Genomic DNA, 23017 nt, shown 5'->3' with positions numbered 1-23017 from the left:
TTTCCACCATCAGAGTGCATGTGTCACTCCCTGAGAGACAGAATGCCTGCACACAGTGCCCAGGAGCTCCCAGACATCCCTTCTCTCTGTCCCCCTCACAAAGGAGGGTGTGTTGTCCCTGCTGTAGCTACGGTAGCGGGTGAGAGCATGCTGGGACACAGGCCCACAGGTGGCAGCTCACTGCTTCTGCACCCAGCTTCAACCTTGTCTCAGGTAAAGAGGAGTTTCCCTATAAGGTGGCTCACTGTCTTTCCCTTTCTATCAGCAGAAATTCCACCAGGAATAGGCTGAACCACAGCAGCCTTGGTAGCTGTGCCCACCATTCCAAGATGGGTGTATCTTCATCTCCCACACTGCTGGCTCATGTACGGCTGTTGCTCAACCTCCTCCTTTCTGCCTTTTTGGCAATGATGTGGACAAAAACAGCATATAAATCTGTTCAGATTGTGAGCTTCAGTGTCTGACCCTGAATCTCCAGTCTGTACTTGTAATACCTGCAACTCCAATGTGATCTGCCATCCAGGGGTGAGATGCTTTGGGCTTTGAACTTTGCACTCCAAAAATACATTCAGCTGTTTGACAGAGGTCTGAGGTTTTCTCTGAAGCTTTATAATTATTTTCACTGGATTTTTTTTGACGTTCAAAATCCTATTTTTTTCTCCTCTCCCCTAGAAGAGTATGTTCAGCAGCTAAAGGACAAAGCTGGCTGGAGCATGCAGACTGTGAGCAGTGTAGGAGCTGCTGGGAGAGAGGAAGGGCAGCAGGAGAGCTGTGACAGCACGTGGCTCCTACCCTCAATTAGCCTGTGTGGCCATCACTGTTGAAATAAAAGCACAGCAGGTCTCCAAGGAGTTCTCTCCTGGATCTTGCTGAATTTACAAGCTGGGACCACAGTATAACTTAATTTCCTGAAATGTCAAGTGGCTTAAACTGGCTGCCTGCTCTATTGGTGTTGGGTTGGTTTTTTTTTTAATGAACACATTGTACTTCCATTTCCTGCAAAAAAAATTCCTATCAGTGTTTGATGATTGCTTAATAAGAGAAATCAGTAAGCACATGGAAAGTTCACATCCTGCAGATGAATATAATGACTATAACCTTTCTTCAGTGGTGTCGGGAGTTGGTGGGGTTTTTTTGGTTGTGGTTTGATTTATTTGTATTTTTATCCTTCCAGCTGAGAGCATTGATTTGAAGCTGTATCCTGAAATGCTGAGACCATTGGTGAGCTGTAGGAGGCCTTCAGCAATGACCAGCTTTACTCCAGAAGGAAAAGGTAGAATTTCCTGGATGAGCAAGCTGGAAGAATGTATATCAAATTGGGAAAAGTAACAATGTTGAGGACAAGCCTGTCATGCAGTCTTGTGATACACTGTGGGTTTTGTTTGATTTTGCAAGAGAAGAGGGCTTATCTAATGGAATTGTGGGTGTGAGCTCTTAGGAAGGTGACTGTAAGGCTTGCAGGCAAGCCTGAAGGGTCCCAAATGGATTTGTTGTTATTTTTTATATCTCTGTTTCTAGACAAGCCTTTATATTATTTCCTAAGTGTGATTTCTGAGTCCTGTTAGCTCTTTATTCAAGATCAGTCTTTTATAATTCCTGTGTGCGCTAACACTCTTTTACACCTGGAGATACTGCGTTTATAGGGAACCTGATGGAAAATTTTAAAAGCCTTTTCTTCATGTTAATTTTCATTACTACCTCTAATACTCCTCTGTCTAGAGCTTTCTCACTTCAAAGTGCTGTGCAGTCTATCAGACAACTGCACAGGGAGGTAAATAAAACTCCCTGCCTTTAGTATGGCTTTTGAATTTTTCCTGAGTCTCTGAGTGTGGTGTTGAGCAGGGAGCCATGGGGAGACACCCATTGGGAAATATTTGGCAGAGGGACTGACTGACAATTTAGACTGTCTGAGCACAGGCCTGAAAGGAAAATCTTGTGTTGTGACTGTTTGCTTTCCAAACATCTCTTGCAATTTCTGTCCTCCCCCAGCGCTGTTTCATGGTTCTCATCTCCTTTCCTTGCACAAGACCATGGTTTCCTGGGCTCTGGGGGAGAAAAGAGCTAGCCAGGAATTGTAATGGAAACCCTTGCCTGATTAGGTGTCAGGAACTTATGGAAAATAATGCAATTTTTATGCCACTTCCTATATTTTAGAACCCAAGGGCCAATAAGAGAGAAATTGGTCAAGCAAAAATAAATAAAACCAAAACATAATGAGCATTTTAATCCTTAAATGATAATAAATTATAATTAGCCTTGGTCTGGACCTGAGGAGTGCACCAGCTTTTGTGCAGGAGCAAAGCCCATTTTCTCGTCACACCACAGGCACAGGCATATTCTTTGGTTCAGCTCCTCCCCATCTCAGTGCCTTAGATATCCTATATGCAGGAGTATCCCCTGATTACGCAGTAATGCCTTGCTTCCCTAAATATTGGAGAATATTAAGACACTGAGGTAAATGAATCTTGGGTACTGTTGCAGAGGGAAGATTTGTTAATTTTTTGTTGTTGGGTCCTGCTGTCATCCCTTTGTGTGTGTGTGGATGCACTCCTGGACGTAGAAAATGCTGATGTTTAATCACATTCCACAGAAGGCAATTTGAGATGATTTTTTAAAAGTGTTGTATTTACTAATTTTTGAGGAGTGTAATTACAAGCAGGCACTTCTAGCATGGCAAAGCTTAGACAAGGAAAGATGAAAGAAAAAAATCAAACCCCAGAATTTTGGGCATAGTCACATGACTGTTTTGCCATTGTCCTCTGACTGTTCAGAGACTTTTTGACTCAAGGGGAGACTCTTTTTACTGTCATAGAGGGTGAAGGATGCAGTGACTGATGGTTTCTTGCCAAGCCAGCGTGAAGGCAATGGGTTGTGAATCCATGGACTTCCTTACCACTACGGCCATCACTTTGCATTAATCTGGCCACTCTCACTACCCAAATTTCTCTTACAATGTTATTACAGGCTATCCAAGCCAAGGGAAGAGAGCAGTTTTGCCCTTCACAGATAAACCCTTTCCTTGGGGGCCGAGCCCCACTGGCATCCTCTGCCCCAGGTGAGTTGGAAGCAGCTCTCTCTCAGTGGGAGAAGCCAGCTGAGGTCACCCACGAGCATTGCTCCCCTGTCTCCTCACCCCAAGGGGCTGAGATATTTAGACAGCTGCCTCACTGTGAATGGGACTCTGGCAAAAGAATTAAGCAGAGATTAAAATCAGTTTTAGCTGTTAAATGTGTGCTTTGCACAGCATTAAGCAACTAAAAGGCTAATTATCTTTGAACTTATGCACGTGGTTTTAGATGTGATCCACACAAGTTGCTATTTTTTTTTCTTTTGTCTACAAGGAGCTGAAAATCAGGATAAAAATGAGATGCTGGTGTCAGTGAGGGCACAGCTTTGTGAGTAGGCTGCAGGCAGTGCCTGGTCTGCAGGGAAATAGGGCACCTACAGAATGAGAAGAGGTTAGAAAAATTACTTTAACACTTGTCATTTAAACTCTCCTGTTTAATGGAAGTTCATGCTCTTGATTAAGGAAATGCAAGTGTGCATGAAGGTGGGAAAATGAGACTGCTCAGAGAGAAAGCCAAGCTCCTAGCTGGAGGGAAAATTTACTCTGGATGCTGATGCTTGGGGCACAGAGAGTGCAATCTGGGAGGTGAAGAGCACTCGCTGCAAGACCTACATAGGTCACTGCAGAGCAAATCAGATTGAGTTTTAAAAAGTGCTGCAGGGAGATAAGGAGGAATTTGATGCTGAGTTGCAACAAAATAGGGAGAGGGGCCCCATGCCCCTGTGCAGCCTGAGTGCTTTGGAAAGCTGCTCAAGGCTCAAAAAAGCCATGTCAATGAAAATACAGACAATGGGAGGAGGTAACATGGTTGATAAAATGTTGGTGCCATTTAAAAACCCTTTAGGGAAGCAAGTAAGCATTGCCAAACTGTGATCAAAAATTCTGAATCTTCCCATCCAGTATGAGCCAAATCATGACATAAGACCAACTTTTTCCAGTTTGGTTGTTTATTTTGGGTTTTTTAGCCTTTAGATTACACTTAAATTATATTTCAAGCTTCTTTCTTACCCATAAAGCATGAAATTATTACAGAAATCAGTCCAGGGATCAAAAGTGAATTTTTCATACAGCCACTGAAGGAGGGCTGATTGGAGATTTTGTTTGCATGGCCTTTCACACAGTTGAAGAATTCCCTCTTGCTCCCTGTAACCAGCTCTTTTCTTGCCTAAACACCCAGCTCATGTGTTTGCTGGAAATGGTGTTTTTCAAGTTTCTTTTCCCTGGACTCTGTAGTCTGTCCACATCTTTTTTGAAGGGTGAGTGAGGCTACAGCCAATCCACCAGTTGAGAGCTTCCCTGTGCTGAGCAGGCAGGAAGGATGCCTTTACAAGCAAGGCATCTTTCACTGATCTTTATTAAATTAAACCTCCCCACCCCCAATTTTCACAAATTATCAAGAGGATTTTGACTTTTGATCTGCTCTTCTGAATAATGTTAGCTCATCTTAGCTTTTTTTTTTTTTTGCCTGCAGAAGTGGCATACATATTGTCAATTAATTAATGTTATTTTCTTTATGAAACTATTGAATAATGGAACTAATTTCTGGGTTTAAGGCTGTTGAGCAGAACACCCAAGATGATGTGACTTGTGAAATGTTTAAATGTTTATCAGGTGTACCAGCTACAACACTTTTGCCCTGTTTAGGAGATTAATAGTTATTTTTCTCCTATTCTTTCTATTTCACAAAAGCATCTCATGGGGAAAGAAAAAAAGTTGGTAGCAAGTAGTTAAAGAGCTGCCCTGGGTCCAGAGTTCAGAGCATCTGACATCAGCACAGACCTTCTGATATCCCTGTCACAACCCTCTGCAGCTTGTCACACCTCTGTTTTGTTACATGTAAAGTGTGGATCAATAAAGTTGGTTCTGTTAGCAGTGGGGAAGGTTCCTGCACTGATGGCAAAGAACCAATGCTATGAGAAGTCCAGATTCAAGAAAATGTCAACAAGAACTTTTTGCTTCAGTGATGGGCCAGGCATGAATATGATTTATGAAGTGAAAGGTATGGATTATACATTTGAGAAACCCATTAAGGGTTAATAAAATGCCTTAACAGAAGAAAGATCTCCAGCTCCAGCAGCTTTGATTTGGAGGTATCACGGGAAAACCAATTTCTCCTAGCAATTTAACAATGCAAATAGGTTCTGAAGTGATGAGGAGGAGATGAATATGTTAGCCAGAGTAGAACTGAGCAGCAGCAAAGCGTTGGTGTGGCAAGGTTCACTAAAGGCAGCTTTGAATGGCAAACACCAGTTTGGGCAAGAGGTTTCCAATTTGAGCCAGTCAGGAGAGGTTAGAGAACAGGACACGTTCCTGATGACTGCACTGCTCTGTCCTTAATTCCAGGGCTCTGCTGTTGCCTACCACCTCGGAGAGGTGCTGCAGGCACTTTCTAGTGGGCTTATGTCATTGGTCAGAGATCTCTGTGTATGTAAAATCAGGGAGAGACCCATACCATCTCTGTACAACTGATGTTTGTAGATGATGGGTGAGGCAGTGATGTCTCAGGGAGCTACTGCCTCGGGCTATGATCTCATAAGTTAAGCAGGGTTGGGCCTGTTTGTTTTTGGATGGGGACTTAGAAGGAGAAGTTGATTGCTACAGTCAATTTGACTTGGTAATTCAGAAGGTGGTGCTCTTCCCCCTAGGTAGCTCAGGCTGACATGCCAGAATGATTAGGCTCACCGCAACTCCTAACCTTTTGGAAAAAATGTAAACCCAACATCCTCACCTTTCCAGAATGAACATCATGGGACTCCTGCTCTAACCCTAAAGTCCCAACCAAATTCCATCTCAAAGCAACCACACCCTGCAGATGGAGATCCACCCTGCCCTTCCAGGAGGATGCAGTAAACTTTGCTTTCCCTGCTGGGTTCCATGGTACCTCCAGCAGAACTGCTGCAGAGCTGGGGAGAGATGGCAGAGGCACTTCTGGGGCAGGCAGCAAATGCCCCCTCAATTGACTTGTGCAAGTGTCCTCACTGTAAAGGGACTGTTTAAAGGGGAAGTGTCTTCCCAATAGGGATTTGGGCAGCCTTAGTGATACCTGCTTTGAGCAATGGCCTCCTTGTGCTGAATGTAGCAGCTGGTGCCTCTCTCTGTTTTGCCTTTGTCTCTTCCTACTGCAGCACAGTGCTAGGCATTCACAGCACAGGCAAATCTGCTGCCCACTGCCCTCTTAGAGGGACAAAAAATTTTCTTAGCTGTTTTGCACACCTCTTAATATTCCAGTGTGGCTACTTGGGCCAAATTCTAGAGTGAGGTAAGTTATTTAGCAGCATGTAGGTGTAGAGTGCTGCAATTTTCTGTTCTGAGTGGGTGGTAAGGTAGGAGTGCAGCAGGAAAAGCAGCAAAGAGGATGGCATTAGATAACATGCTCTGTATGCTGAGGGCTGCTGGGAAGGGAGCTTTGCTTAGTATTTGTTTGTTTTCTAAGCTGTGAATTGTGCTTGTGTGCATTCTTCTCTTTTGGTTTAGCTTAAACCTTTCCTAATCCTGTTAGCAGAGATAAATCTCCCTGAACCACAAGTAAGTGTCTGCACGGGAGTTTGCATGAGCTGAATTAATTCTGCATGAAATCATGCAGGGGTGCCCTTGTGTGGGTAAACACAACCTCATGTTCCTTCCAGCACCCTTGGCTTTCCCTGCCTGCTCTCCCCTCTTGGCAGGGGAGGTCACATTGAAGCATCTCATGCTCAATTTCCACAGGAAAATAAGCAAATCCCCCTTCACCACCAGGAAGAGGGCAGAGTGAACCCAAAGTAGGCTCTCTGTGTGAGGTCTGTCAAGAAAGACTCCCTTGGAGGGGTATGTGCCAGCAGGACCACGTCCCTGACCTAGTGACATGCAGAAGGAGGGGTGCTCCCAGTATTAGCCCCACTGCTCTGTCCTGGCACAGCACAGTGGGAGAGGCAGCTGGGCTTAGCTCAGGATTTTGCATATTCTTTACCATGCATGTCCTGTCTTGACAGTATTTATGCAAATTTTTAAACAGAGGAAAAAGCTGTCACATAAAACAAAAAAAAATTCATCTGAAGGCCAAATATGTAGGTTGGTTGGCTTCTGTATTTTCTTTTTCTTTTTTTTTTTTCAATTAAAAATCAGGTAACCTATAAAACGACGATCTAGTTTAATATCCTCATTACATGTTCCAGGCAGTATCTGAGTCACACCATTTGCACTGTGCTTTGTACCCCTGCGGGGGATGTAAAAGCTCCATTTTCGGAATTATTCTGAGGTGCACCCCAGTGAGATGTGCCAGGTGAGAGTTCCAAGGTGCAGGATTGTGGGTAGTGAAAGTGAATTCTCTCAGGATGCAGTTGCTGTCAGGGCAGGACCCACAGGTCAGTATTGAGGTAATTGGTTTAGGTGCTCCTGTCCTTGCAATCCATGTCACCTTTTTGAGTGGGAACACTCCTGAAGTCAAAAGAAATTCCCAATGCATTGCCTCGTCCTTATTTTTGTTTCTGATTGGTGAAACTCCATTGAGTTTAATTCCCACCTAATGCTAAGATCCAACACCTTTAATTGTCATCATCAAAACACAAAAAACAAGGAGCAACGAAAGGAGCTGCTGGAGGATGTATCTTCTTCAGCACTGGAAGAACTGCTGCATGTTCTCATGTCATGAGCAGCCAGTTCTCATCAGCATGGACACTTCCTATGCAGGTAGGGGGTTTTCTGGCTTGTTTGGACTATTTCACCTGGGTATTTTTGCAGACATAACTAGTAAGATGCTTATTGGTTAATACCAACTGTGATAATGTGTTTTGTGACACAGATTCTCGTTTGCTAAGAGCCAGAGTAAACCAGACTTGCCTCCCAGGATCTGCATACCACAACAGTCCAGAGATCACCAGTGTGGAGGCTTCTTTTCTTGACTTGAGATATACAATAATGTATTGCTGATCAGCTCACAGCTCCTGTTATGAGCCATAACAGTGCCAAACCTGACTTTTACATAACTAAGATCATCTATACTGAGAGTTGCCACTACCCAGCTCATGTACAAGTGCCTTCATCTCTGGGGCAGCACTTGTGAGCCTTTTCCACCATTACAGGATCATGGAACACAAGGCTGAATGTTACCTTCACTTTTAGAGCACTTTGTACCCAATAGGAAGGGGTTGGAAAAGGGATTCTCCTCTGGTCTATAGATCTCCCACCTGCTGTGTCTCCATACCCCTCCCAGTGTGGTGAGCTCCAGGCACTTGGCAGATCTCAGCCCTTTTTCCACTAGAATTGCAGTTTCCTCCTTGGGCTGTGTCTAAATTTCCTTGGCATGGAGGTGAAGGCTGACGCTACCATCACTCCAGGGAATGCAGGAGCATGCAATTATTACCTTTCAGATCTGCTATACAGATATGCCTGGAAACCTCCATTCTTTCCTTCCTTAAAAATACATGTCTGTAGCTGCTGCATTTGGAAGCTGTGGGTCTCTGACTCTCATGGTTTGCCTGTTCAGGGTGACAGACAGAGATATAACCTTTACCTAGTAACTAGTGAAATTGCTTTTCCCAGTGCAGGGGTATACCTGCATGCTATTAGCATTTGAGATTTCAGGTTCCAGACCTGCTGCTGACTTCAATGAGTCTATTGTAACATTATTTGAAATATTGTCTGTTGGATTTTTTCCTTGAAAGTTGTCAGCTGAAACTTCTTTTTTGTTTAATGCCTAAAAGTTTTTCCTTTACCTAATTTTCCCCCTTTCTTTCCTGAAATATATGCATGCATGAAAAAATTTGACTTCTGGAAGTCTGGATACTTTCCTAATGCATTTAATAGTACTGAGGACATGGAATACTGTGCTGAGTCCTCTGGGAAACCTACAATTAGTGGGATGAAAATACCTTCTGTAAATGACTTGAGCTCATGAAACAGTGTGAGTAATTAAAATGCTGTGCAGGACAGAGCTGAAAATCCTTACAGGATTATCAGTGAGGCATTGTTTAAAAGATGTCCTTGGGTTGGACAGTGGCAGCAACACTGAGTGCAGGCTTACCCAGAGCTTCTGCTGAGAATGCAAGGTGGCAGGTACCATGTGCAGTACCTGGTTAGTCTTCTGTTTTCCTCCATTTTTATCCTTGCTGTTCCAGCTGAGAGGAGCTCTTCATAGCTTATTTATTTCATCCCAGGAGGTCTGCAGGTTGATTCGTTGGATGTTGGGGGATTTTTGTTCATTTGTTTGATTGTTGTGGTTTGTTTTTAAATGTAATGTAATGATGGTTGGGAATGTAGAGCCAGGGAATAGACAGCTCTGAAAAGTTCTCTGTACATCTCCTTGTGTAGTGGTCTTGGTGCATGTGTGTGTATGATCTTAACCCAGGAGAAGTACCAAAGGGCTGCCCACAGACCTGGTTAAACATTTAACACCCAGCTGCAGTTTCCATGCATTTTAGTGCCTGAGGATGCCTAGAGAGCTTTCCAAGGGCCTTAGCTCATTGGATACTCAAATTGCTGTGACTTTGATGGGATTGATATGTCTAACTTTATTAGGATCCTTCAAAAATTCCTCTAGGAGTCCATTTGCCATGCACCCAAAATCCTTGCGAAATATGATCAGGGTTCATTTTGTGTTTGGCAGGTTTTGTGCCTGGAGCTGCACTTCCCACCATTGCAAGTCCTGCCCAGCTTGCACAGAACAGCTTCAGAAATGACAAAGGCTGCAAGGTGCTCACACACTGTGATGGCCAGCTGGACAGGATTGAAAAGGACAGTGACAAGTTATGCAAGCAAGCAGTGGGTAATTTACTTTGTGAAGATGTTTAAAACTCACCATTGTTTTGGTCTCATGAGTGGAAGTTTATTATGATAAATTTGTTGGAGGGTAAGGTCACATTTTTGTTTCTTGGGTGAAAAGTGAGGCCAGACAAATACAGAAATAGAGTTACAAGCACAGTTTGCAGTTGTCTGGATCCTTTCAGGCGTGGGGTGCAATGAGAGTGACCTGGTGGATGTGGGCTGGAGGGGGGGTATGAAAGGGGAAATTAATTACACCAGTAGGCCTGGAGTGAATTTAAGCTGAAGAACTTTGCAGGGAGGACAGGAATGAGAGAATGGGAAGAAGAAAGAGAAAAAGAAATTTCCTTGTTTGGATGAAAGTGATGAGACTGGAGAAGCTGGTGTGAAGATGTGTGTGAGTGGGTCAGACCTGAGCCATGCATGAGGGCAAGGGGGAGCTGCCTTGGGTACAGAACAGGTTAAACAAGGACATATAGCAAGGAGGTAGGAAAGGGAGAGGGAGCTGAAGGCTGGGAAGGTGAGAAGGTGAGCCCAGCATGACAATGGGTGAGATGGCAGGCAGGCCTTTCCTTTTCCAGAGGCAGTTGCTTATGAATACCCATTATGTCTGTTTTTATCTCTCTGCAAGGAAGCTTTCCAAAAGCACGAATAATACCTTATTAGGTAGAGGGTGAAGCCCCTCCTTTTTATCCTGCTTTAATTCATGTTTCCTCTGCTTTGGTGGCTGCCTTGCAGAAGGTGCTGTTAGAAGTGCAATTATCATTCTTCCTGGTTGGGCGGTATGAAGGGCGTCGCTCTCTCAGCATCTCCTGGAGGCTTATTACTCAAGAGAGAGGAGCTGTGCACGAGAAGCCAAATTAAACTGGGCAAAGAGGAGGATGGAACTGGGCAAAGAGGGGATGGAACAGATTGTTTTGCTGAAGACCAGGTCAGGAGCTGGTCTAGGGGACGATGTAGCTGGAAGCCTGCAATGTGGGGAGTTTGTGCCACGGAGTTGAAAGGCAGAATACTGTGGGTCTTTGTGGCTTAGCCTGCCGCTCTCCCTTTCGTCCACTGGGTTGCTGACTGTCCTCTGCTTGACAGCAGAATATTGTCCTGCACATACTTCAAGGCAAGAAGTTGTAAAATTCTGATCCCCCCCACTCTGATCCTCCTCAGGATCTTGACTGTTGCTTCTTAGAGAGCTACCCAGACCTAGTTTAAAGATCCCAAGTCATGGAAAATGCAATGCATTCTTGAAAGAACCACCTTCTTCCTTCCTTTTTTAAAAAGCATCACTTTTCTCAGATTAATTCATCTGTTTTTCAGCTGTCTTTTACCATTGCATCACCACTGTTTTCCCTCTGCTTTTTGGCAAGAGTGCCTTACACACCACTCAGTGGTCAACTTTGAGGGGCAAACATTATCTCCATCTCTGTTTGCCAGAATTCCAGAGGTCTCTGAAGCTTTCTGAGCACCAGGCAACAAACAGTTAAGGCAGCTGAGCCACAGGTCTCAGAACATTTTGCTAGGGAGCCAGGTGAGCAAAGAACAGATAAAGGCAGCACCTGCCTATGGGTTTGGAACAGCCTGGGGCCATGGATAGAATGTAAATACACTCTGAAAATCTTATTGTCTGACACTCTGCCAGCGTCTTCTGGGCTCTTGTCATGGAAAATATTTCAGCTGAGGTCATTCAGTCAGCAAAAACCAGGATTTAATACCCTCTGAGGTGCCAACTTGCTTCTTTGTGTCGATAAATAAACAAAGTAGGGTAGCATTTCATGTTGCCAGGATCATCTTTGTTTTATTAGGAAGGGCTTAAAGGTTGTTGATTTTTTTTTCATTTTTCGTTTTTTTTTTCTTCTCCTTCCTCCTCTTTAAATGCAAAGGCTGTATGTTACTGCTCCCTTTCTGTTTGCTCCTCCTGGCTCATGCACACGCCCAGCCTTTAGAGTTAGAACTAATGTCTGCTTCTTGTAAATCTCTGCTGGCTGCCCCAGGCTGTGTTTTTAATTCCTTTATTCAGCTTTGAGATGAGTAGGAGAAAGGTGCAGCTTTTTGAGATGATGGAAGTTGCCATTTCCCTTCTTCAGTCAATTAGGCACTTTGGTTGTTTTCAGCTAATTCTCTAAAACTTTCCACTGATGATAGTGCTCAGGGGCGTGGGGGGAGCTGAGGGATCTGGGAGGGAGAAGAGGGAGGGCTGGTAACTGGATTATCTACTGGTGGGATGACTGATTTGCTGCCTGTGCCTCTGGGAGAGAGAAACAACCTGACTTCAGAGCTGTGCTCAGAGCAACTGAGCTTCTGGTCAGTGAGATTTATGGCTGTTGATTGTATTTCTGCAGTGCCTGTCCTTTCTCAAGAGTGACACGAGATGGGGTGATCCTGTCAGTGTGCTCAGGGAAACCCTTGCTTTTTCTTCCAAATCTTTGCAATGGGAAATTCCTTCCAAGTCTGCATGGAGCTTCCCTTAACTATGTGTCTTGGTGACCCTTCCCCACATCTTTCAGCTCCAGACCTTTCCACCAGTGCCCATTTTGGGTAAGTCATGGGTGTGCAGGCACTGCTGGCTGAGGAGGAACTTTTTGTCTAGAGGTAATCCCTACCTATTGAAGGCCTTCCCCTCATCTGTGTTTTGACCAGCTGTCCATCCCTGGCTCCTCTGAGCCTTACTTCCTGGCCTGCAATTCCCAAACCCTTCGTGGCTGGTGGGTGCCTCATACAGATGTTACAGAAGGCACTACAGCATCCTGGCAAGTCCAGCAATGGTGTTCCTTTTCTTCCTCTGTGTTTCAGCAATGATGTGAGAGCAAAGAATGGCTCTGCCTTCTGAAACATCAGCTCTTTCTGCTTTCAGGCAGGAAGGAATGAGATCAGTCCTTTCACATCAGCACTTTTCTTTATCTTGTTGTTTTCTGCCCTAAGTCTGTCAGGGTCTGTGGCTCACCAGGTAATGAGTCTGCAAACCTTGGGGCAGGGAATCGTCTCACCTGATTTTAGTTATCTAAAACTTAGACATAAAGTTTGAGATTGTCATCTAGACTCCCTCTTTGCTCAGTGAGGAGTGATAAACAGCCCATGCCATTCACCTTACCCACTCTAGACATCTGCCTTAGGTTGGGATGATTCACACTTTGGAAGCTCCCATGTGCTCCACAAACTCTCTGAGAGGCTTAGGGGAATGCTCAGATCTGGACCCCTTAACTCTCACAGGGCTCTTCATCAGAGAAATCCAGCACCTGCTTCTTTTTACCATTTACCATGGATTTTAAGGCTACCAATTTCAGAGCTGATGAACAAATATGGGGTTTCCATTAAAACTAAAGATCTCAATTGCTTTATGTTTACCCTTGTGCTAACCTGTGATGTGCTTGCTTATCCCTGTGAATATCTTTGAAGGGGAAAGACTGCAGGCATTCCCCACCCCACATGAGACACAGACCTTAAAATACAGAGGGGAAAATAGAGCTTGGAGCCAAGCTAATCTTCTCAGGTTGCTGCTGGGAGCACAATGGTGGCAAATTGTTGTGGCAGGGGGACCCTGCTCTTCAACCAAAGACAGGAACTAGGCTGACAGGACAATAATAGTGTGTTGGCTCAACTGGCAAACACACATCCCCTTTGGACAGACTCAAAATGTTACATTGAGAAGCAGTTAATACACCGTTGTGTAAAGTTCCTAATGGACTGGAGCCAGAATGCTCCATTAACCACACACATATAAAATATTCATTGAGCTTGGGTTTTGTTGCCAAGCTGGAGGAAGGGGGAGAAGCTTTGTGTATGGAGATAACACTGTCAGTATTGAGGGCTGAAGGGAGGAGTTGATGATGTGTTCTGAAATCTTTTATTCTTTTTAAGAAGAGAAGTACTTTTCATCCTTGGCAGGAGGCTAAGGGGTGCAAAGAGGATTAAATGTAAAACTGCCAGGTTTTACATTTCTTGTTTAATTGACCAAGAGTTGAAAGTACCTTCTGCCTCTGTGCCAAACTCCCTGATCTGTTCTGTACCATGTGCTTTCTGCAAATTAAACACAGAGTCAGTCTTTAGAAAATAAAAATATTGCAAAAACCACAATTGTGTTCTCCAGAAGGCTGGCTTCTAAATAGAAGAAAAAAATTCCCTGAGCACAGGAAAGTGAGGACTGTGGTGATAGGAAGTATAAGCACCAAGGTTTTTCTCTGGAAAACTCCTGCTCACCTGTTTTTGTGCTAGTTTTAGGGGTGTGGTAAAAGAAGCTTTGTTTACTTTGTAGGGTGCTGAATGTACAATGAACATTTAGAAGAGATTTGGTTGGGAGAATTGGCTTGACTTGCTTTGTGCTTGAATTAGGAGACAATGAGGCAAATAGTAAAATCGTGTTTCAGGCTGAATGAGTAAACATGTGTGCAAAAGATACTGTCCATGTGACCCCTCTCTTGCCAGAAGGCAGCTTTGTGGATCCACTTAAGCCAGACACACGCTGGAAGAACCACAGCCCTGCTGAGGAGGAGCAGGCAGTGCTGTGTGGGATGGATAACTGGGAATACAAGGCCAGGAGGGAATACATAGTGGCTTGCCTGTGCTCTGGGGCCTTCGTATCTTGTGGTGTCTGAGCAGCCTTTGAGAGGGTGCTGGAGAGGAGCTGGTGACCCTCCTTGTGCATCATGTCTGGTCCTGGTTGTGTGAGCACCAAGATATAAAAGGGAGAGGTCCAGAATGCAAAACAAAACATTTTGATAGAAGAACAGGTAAAGAACAGGAGCTCTGTTACAGCATTCAGAAATGCCCCAGGCAATGAGAGACCCATTGTATGTCTAAGGAAGTGGTGTGGGGAGAAAGAGGAGAGACATCTTAGAAACAGGAGAGATGCTCAAGAATGGATGATGTCTTTTGAAATGGGGCCAGCCAGGTTGGTGGCACTACGGATGGAAACAAACACTGGGAGAGTCCTTCAGATTATTTGAGATGAGGTTCTGGTGAAGAACACATTCATCCTGATGGCAAAGGTCCTTCTGTGCCTTCATGGCAGGACAGAATAGCCACCAATAATGTTCAAATAATGCAACAATGTAAGCAAATGCCCGGTTAAACCAGGCACATGCAGACCAAGACCAAAAGTGTCTGTACTTTCCTAAAAATACTAAATCCATCTAAGGTGAGAATGAGTGAATTTCACTGTACTGGCCTCAAAGAAATCATTCTGAATGAAGCTGATCAGTACCTACACGGCATTACCAGGATACTCATGATGTGGAAATAACAGGAATAGATTTTGCCGTTGGATAAGTGACTCACAGTTGGTTGGAAAGCAGAATCCAATAAGATAAATCAATTATCTGTATCATCATTTGCCACCCACTCTCTATGAATTGCATGTTGCCACACCAAATCAAGAAAAACATTATAATAAAGTTATCCTTTTAAACAGCTGATCATGGCAGTGAAAATATCTATCAAATACTTTAAAAAGATCAGAGGCAATGGAGAGTGTGCAAGAAAATAGACTGAAGAATATTTATCCTACTTAGGATATAAAGGGCAAATTTTAATTTACATTTCTAAACAGACCAATAAAAGAGAAAAGTAATTTTTGACTAGGACGTCTTGTCTAAATTATAGCTGTTGCAACTGAAAGAATGGCTTGGCAATAGTGACCATTTATAGTCAATTTCATTACTTACCAAGAATAATAACATTAGGAAAAACCCACAGACCAAGACTGTTTTTATCTTAAAAGCATTTTAAAATTAAGAAATTTATTTTAATAGCATTAATGAATACGTAATTAAGAATGTTTAGTACCATGCCTGTATAGTGGAGAAAACATACCAGTTTCCAAAATTTCCAAAAAAAGTAGCAAATCACCAGGACAAATGATATTCACTCAAATGTTGTAATTGCTCTGGTGTGAAACTCTTGGGTTCAGTCAGCCTCAGTTACCTTACCCAGCGGAGGTAACTAGTGGGACACCAATCCTAAAATGTTCCAGCAGAGATGAAAAAACCCTGCAGGTGACTCCAGTCTGGCTTGTCTACCAGGAAAGCTGAAAGGAAATTACAACAGATTTAGTGGCAGCATACCTAAATACAATATATTGTGGGTGTGCTAACACGACCTTTGGAAATTAAAAGTATGCATTGCGAACCCTGGAGAACTTCAAAGGAATCAATAAGCATCTGGAAGAGCATGTGACACTTAATATAGTGTGCTTGGAGTTTTGAATGGATTTTGAAAAAGTCTCAGCAAGGTATGAAGAAAAAGATAGCTGTAACTAGCCAATTTTCACACTAGAAAATGTTCATGTTCTTTTTAGTGATCCTTTGGGGGTGAGAAGGGGAGGGCAGTCCTTATAGACTTTCTGGGGCAGGGGAAACCCTGTCTTTCAACAGCCTTACCTGAAAAAATAATTAGTAGGGAGAACATTCAGGCCAAAAAAGTCATTAGCACAGCGACAACTAAACTTTTTCCGTCCTTTTCTCAAGAACCTTGAGAGATTGGGAAATACTGTGGCAGACAAAAGTCAATGTTAGTATACATAAATAATACAGGAGAAAATAATCCTGACCGTTCTTGCCTCTAGGTTGCTATGTTTTCTGCAGTTTTTGTACTCAGGAAAATGATTAATAAAGTCATAGCTGCTCATTTTCCTGAAATGTCAGAAAAGTACTGGAAGTCCTATAAATGTTTTTGGGGCTTTTTTTGAATAATTGACAGCAAAATAAAAGACTTATGCCATTGCAGTACATAGAGGAGAGAGACAGAGATGTGGATCTTCCCATAGTTTTCCTGCATCTTGGGTGCTGCATGAAGGACTGTTCACTCAATTTCAAAAAAGATGTATTAGAAGTAGAAAGCATAGAAAAGAGCAGTAAGAGTAGCTAGAAGTATGAAACGTCTCTTTTTTTAAATGGAGAAGTCTAAATAAAGTAATGCTTCTCAGCCTTAAAAACTGGAGAAGCATTTGACAGAGGCTCATAAAATCATGAGTGATACGGAGGAGGTGAATGGGAACTGACCTTTCCGTTCTCCCTGCAACATAAGAACTAAAGCTGCTAAAGAAACTAGATGGACAGTGGCATTGAATAAAAGGAGCACTATTTTATTATGGAAGTGTTGACAGATACTGGAAATTGTAAATGAAATCAATTTGAGAGGATAAGTCAAAATTCTGTAGGATCCATTCACCAGGGACTACTAAACAGAAGGGCCTGTGTGGGCTTGGAGATTGCTTCAAGTCCCTAAATTGCCAATGGTAGAAGCTGGAGGACTGTGACCATTCTGTGCACAGCCTGTGTCCTGTGTCTGTTAATTATCTACTTTTGAACACAGCTGCAGGAAAACTGCAGGGCCAGGTAAGGCTTTTCTTTACCTGCACCACCATGCTTGCATCCCTATTCTACTAAGGTTGAACATGCTCAAATCCAAAACTTGTTTCCTGCTTTGTGTTGTCTCACAGTTCACTTGGAAATGTTCCTTTTCCTTTCTGGAGGTTTGTGTGAGCTTTTGTGTGAGCTGCCAATACTCAGCCTTTCCTGCTTGATGTACAAGTTTCTGCATCCTGACCCTATGGATCCCTTTTTATATTCAGAGATCAGGACTGTGTGTTTTCTTTTAAAAATCACAATGTTTCAGCCAGATTCACAACATCAGTTGATTTATAAGCCCTGAGTTAAAATTACATGTAAACAGAGGACTAACTTTAAGCATATGCTTAAGTTCTGTGCATCTCAGCCACATGCTTAAGTGCTTTGCCAGGTAAAAATAGAAGCATGATTTAACAGTAAGCCTGACTTTCCATTGTGCTATTTTAGTTTTATGCTGATTTATCTCCAGCTAACTCAGCCAGGACACAGGACTTGGTTTGGAGAAGACAGCTTTGGTCTGAAAACAAGTTAGTCCAAACCCTAGAGCTGGAAGAAGTTCTCTAGGACCAAAGATTTACAAGAAGGGTGTGAGGGCAGAGTGTTAGGCTGCTGCTTCTGGATTCATGGCATGAGTTTGAGTTTCATGCTGGAATTGCACAACACCCAGATACAAGTGGGTGTCTGGCTGAGCTGACTAAGTTAAAAGCATCCAGATGTGAATGTTTTGGCTATGGAAACTTTTGTGCTTTAAATATGCTAGTCCAATTTTCTTGGGAGAATATTTGGACTTCTCCCCCTGCTAAGATTTCTTTTTCAGCATCATTTAAAATGTTGAGCAATGTAGGGATTTGTCCATAACATAACATAAGAATCTGGCCCTTGAAAGGTAATCACAAGCCATTTTGACTGGATTTGCCTAAAATGTGAACAGATAATAGGAGAGGAAAAGTATTGTTCCTATTTTGAACTGAATTGAAAAATCAAGAAACCTCAACAGTGCTTGAGAGATGAATAGCAGAACATTGTAAATATTATGCTAGGAGGATGAGACGCTGCACCCACCCAGGTTTGATAGCAGTCCAAAGGCATGGAAATGAGTCAGGAGACTGGACTCTTTAATTTCTAATGTTGCAAGCTCCTAAATCAGAGAATCAGCAGCCTGATTTTGTTTGTATTACAGTTACACTACAGTTTGAAATGGAGACATCAGACTCTTCATAAAATAATCTAGATTTATACCAATTGCTTTCAGCTCCATGTGAATAGCTGTCCTAGAATTTAGAATGCTATTAACTGGAAATTGTTGAGAGTTGATACTTTTGAGTTATGTTACTGAATGTATTTCTTTGTTCTGAATTGATTATTTAATAGGGGAAAGGAGAAGGCATGAGAAATCCCTAGAATCATTTGAAGGAAATTTTGGTTCTGCTCCACTGAAACCCTTGGTCTACAGATATCCCCTAGGACACCTTTAGTGAACATCAGATGAACAATGGCACTAAAATTTTTCATTGTACTCTGTCAGGTAAAGGAAATGGGGGATCAGGACAACAGGTGAAAACCCATAAGTACCTAAAGGATGATGTAGGGAACATATAGAGTAATATTTGTAATGCTTTGTGAGTGGCTGGGGATTTTAAAAATTTTTTTCTTAAACTGTAATATAGCCCCCAAAGTTTACTGATGACTAAATTTTATTTGTTCTAGACTAAAAATCTAAATGTGTTCTTATAGAAAAACTAAAGGAATTTCTATATCTCTGAGTCTTTTGAGCAGCTTACCTCCTCACATTTGTACTGAAGTCTTTCAGGACTGGTAAGATTAGTCTCCTTTTTTGGCTGGGCAAATGCAAACTAATACTTGATTGTGTAGGCAGCTGTGGATTGATATGAATGAATCACCAAAACTCATCAATATCTGCAGATATTTTCTTGACAGCAGTAGAAAACTGCAGGGCTGGAGCCGCAGGGTGCTAAATAATAAATAAATGGGGTATAAATAATTTTTGCTAGCACATATAGGAAGTACAATTCCCTTGAGTCTAGAGGTAGAAAGAGTCACCTGCACAGAGATGTGTGGCAGCTTTTTCTTTCCATCCCAGCAGAGGAATGCTGAAATAGTGTCTTTCACTGTGATGATGAAGCCAGACTACCTTTGAAATGAGTGTCTGCTGTCTTCTGTAAATAAGATTACAGCAGATGGTTTCACTGTTCCCCAGTCCCAATCAAAAATATGAATTCTGCTTAAAACACTGAGGAAAATACTATGAAAAAGCTGTGCAGGCTTTGTATGCTGGTGTGAAATGGGTGTAGAGATACCATGGGTAAAAGCAGAGGTGTAAGACTTTAATGGGTACTTTATCTGGAGAAATTACATAAACTTCTGGGCTTATCTTGCAGTTCTGTGCACAAATAGGTGTGTGTGCTCTGTCTGAACATAGCAGAGACCAGCCTGGGTCACAAAAATAGAGTAAGTCTTGTTCTCTGGGACCCCACATTGGCATTTTAGGAATATGGAGGTCCATTTCTCATTTTGTTATAAAGTTTTTTCCATGTCGTCCTGCCAGTTCTGCCAGTTTATGGGCAGGTACTTATGCACAGTACTGTAAAAAAATATTTGTGCATCTAAAAATATATAGGGAGATGTGCTCTCCCACTCTTGCAGAGAAGCAGTGAAAGGATTCCTGAGTGCAGTTATGTCACCATTCTGGTTCTGGGACTGGAATCTCAGCTGTAGTAAAGTGTTCTCCTGGAAACAGCAAACAAAGTGTGTGTTGTCCCCTGCTGCTGCAGTACATCCCCAAGCCCTGGTGCAAGGAACTGCCTTTTGTGTGGGCAGTTACATCTCCCTAAACATCTACATGTATATGCACATGCTCTCTCTGTGTTTTTTGCACTTGACGGTAAAACACAAATCCCCTTCAGGTGTGAAATCTCCACATCCCCACCTCTGGTTTGCTGTATAACTCACCTGGAGCAATATGGGTGCACAGATAATGGCTTCTTTCACAATGTATTTGTCCAGCTCCAATTCACTGTTCTTTTTCCCTTGCACTGAATTCCTTGCTAATGCAAATATAACCTCTGCTTCTCTCCCTCTCCATCCTCAATGTAAATTGACTTGCTGCAACCTGCTACTCTCCAGAAATTACAAAGCCTAGGAAGATAATTTGTTGCTGGTGCTGATAGCATCTGTTTATTCTAATGCACCAGTCGGGCTGTGCTCGCCTGCAAGGGGAGAAAATGACCTTCAGTGGAATCACAAACTGAACTCTGGATCAGCATTTCCCTCGGCAGCTGACTGCTGGGAATCTGCAGTCCCTGTTTTCAGGGAGGCAGCAGCCAAACAAGTGCAGAGCAGGGCTGCCACCAGGGAGGCAGAATGCAACCTAGAGCTTTTTCAAGAATAAATATCTATCACAGTAGATTTGTAGCCTGGAAAATGCTGTGCACCAGATCTTTTTAGGACGCTTGGATTCCTTGTTTTCTTAAGTGTGAAAACTGCTTCTGCTGCTTTGCACACCAATGCCCAATTAGACTTCAATGCTGGTGCCTCAAGGAATGTCTGATTAGGACATTCTTACCTGGAGAATCAGATAAATAAAGAAGATAGTACAGTTTAAACTAAATAATCCATAGGAGTTCAATTGGCTGACTGGTTGTGATAAAAGTGATAATAATGGCACAAAAAGAACCTTCTTTGTATCTTATGAATAAACAGAAGATGAATGTTTTCTCTGGATAATGGAATAATTTTCACTTCATTGGTACTTGGGAGTATATTAATCAGGTTTTAAAGTTACATATGCAAATCTCACTGGGTTTTTCTAACTCCAAATCCTAGAGGTACAAAGCTAAAGAGCTCCCTAGGTCTTTATTTTGATTTCTGATAAGAAACACTGGGGAAGTTCTAGAGGCTAAAGAAATCTAAATTTAGATCAATATTTTAAATAGCTATGATTATTAATAATTAACATTAATATTAATTCAAGGATATGCAAGGAATACATAAGGAATAACATACTGAAGCAATGTATCACATGAAGAGACATCTAGTACTGTTTTTTGGAAGTTAATTACAGTCAGCTTCAGTTGGATTTAAAAAACAGAAATCTATCTGGTTGATTATTAAACTAATATTGATGGAAGAACTTCCTATATGCCTTAAACTTGCTCTCATACATTCTTTCATAAACTCAAATGGTACAAATAAGAAACAGCAGATGGATTCCAACTGTTTCAGTTATACATTTCAAGGTGGGATTTATAAAGAGGTTTCAAGTATAAATACATCAAATAGTTGTGTTCCTAGTGGGACCCATTTGTTGCACTGAGTTGCTTAATAGTGTGGCCGTGACTACAAGAAAGGGTGGACTCCACTCTGCTGGTGTTAGCAGATGACAGAAGGAGCAGTTTAGCATGGTTTGGATCCTTTGGTAGAATGGAAATAGCAAATAATTTCTCTTTTCAGGATCCTACAGGTAAAGGAAATGAAAAATCTGAGATCTATGTACCAGATGGAATAGACTGGACTGAGAAACAGCAATCTGGAAAATGAGTGAGGGCTTGAGTGCATAATTGGCTGAGTGTCATCTCTCACTTCAGTGCTGTGGCCAAAGGGTCTAAAGCAATCCTTGGAGCCTTTCTAATGCCTGCTTGATATTCCCTGTCTCTCTACTCAGGGATTGCTTTACTGCTGTGTTTGGCATTGGTGCAGCTGCCTTGGGAGCACTCCATCCAGCTGTGGTGCCCACAATTAAAGAAGGATGTTTAAAACCTGGCGATCTCTCAGAGAGGAGCCACAAGAATGGCTGGAGGATTGGCAAACACTTCTCAGTGCAGTCCATCCCCTTCGCTTACCAAATGAGAAGTCAAGAGAAGGCTGGTTCTCAAGTATGCTATATAAGGAAGAGAAATTCAGAAACAGAAGCTCCTTTGGGCAATAGTGTAATAAGAATTAGTAGTTAGAAGTTGGACAAGTTCATACCACGTACAAGTCTTCAACATTTAACAGAGGAAACCATTCTTGGAGCAGAAGTCAGGGCTATGATTTATTCCATCATTTACAGTAGAGATTGGATGCTTTTCCCATCAGCTTCACCCAGGTTCATGCAGGATATTCATTCAGAGCAGTCTTGTTGCTGGCATCCTTTCGGGAGTCAGACCTACGTGACCATGACTGCCCTCTGGCTCTGTTAATTTACAGATCAGAGTTCTCACTCCAAACTGAGATCTAGAGACACAAAATCCTCCAACATACTAATTCTGCTGTCTGATGCTAAACCCCGTTCTTCAGTTTCACTGTAGGATTGGATAGAAACAGCAAGAATTTGTGGAAGAATTTGTATGTGAGATTTTGTTTGACCATGTGAAAAGCTTTGGGACTAATGTTAATTTTAAAACCATTTTTCCATGTTTACAATTCCCATATCAGCACGCAGCCTTCGGCAGGGAGCAGGGCAGGAGGTTTTGAATGAACAGAGTCAGGCTCCTTTCCTCAAAGGCTTGAAGTCATGGTCTGGCAAAAGAATCCACCAACATTTGTGAAATGGACACAGGAGAGCACAGAAGAAAAGAACCATCCCTCTGGTCCCAGGTCCTACCCCTGATGTTCCCTGTAGCAGTTTTGACTAGCAGTCAGTCTCTCTGGTGCCCTGTGGCCCTGGTTGTTACCCTGCCTTCCTCTCTGAGGAGAGAAATTCCTCTTGGGAAGCAAAAAAAGCACATTGACTATGGCACAGCGAGAAATTCTGCCTTTCTGCTGCCCACCTGTGAAGAATTCTGCCTAAAATCTTCCTCAGCCCTTAAAAACAGAGAGAGGCATGGCACATCTCAGTGTTTGCTGAATTGGGATTGAATTCTAATATTCTTTGATCAAATCT

General features: G+C 42.6%; 1 long non-coding RNA gene across 1 annotated transcript in view; it reads left to right on the top strand.

The window, feature by feature from the left end:
- LOC141730152 (uncharacterized) overlaps window positions 1-23017 on the top strand; it is a 63477-nt gene that overhangs the window by 30128 nt on the left and 10332 nt on the right. Inside the window, exons 4-5 of the long non-coding RNA XR_012581651.1 lie at window positions 1175-1273; window positions 9648-9806. This is a non-coding gene — a long non-coding RNA (uncharacterized LOC141730152). The remainder of the gene's footprint in view (window positions 1-1174; window positions 1274-9647; window positions 9807-23017) is intronic.

Source organism: Zonotrichia albicollis, chromosome 9 (assembly GCF_047830755.1).
Source record: "Zonotrichia albicollis isolate bZonAlb1 chromosome 9, bZonAlb1.hap1, whole genome shotgun sequence".
Lineage (NCBI taxonomy): Eukaryota > Metazoa > Chordata > Aves > Passeriformes > Passerellidae > Zonotrichia > Zonotrichia albicollis.
Note: the sequence above shows the minus strand (reverse complement) of the source record. Positions and strands in the feature narration are given on the sequence as shown.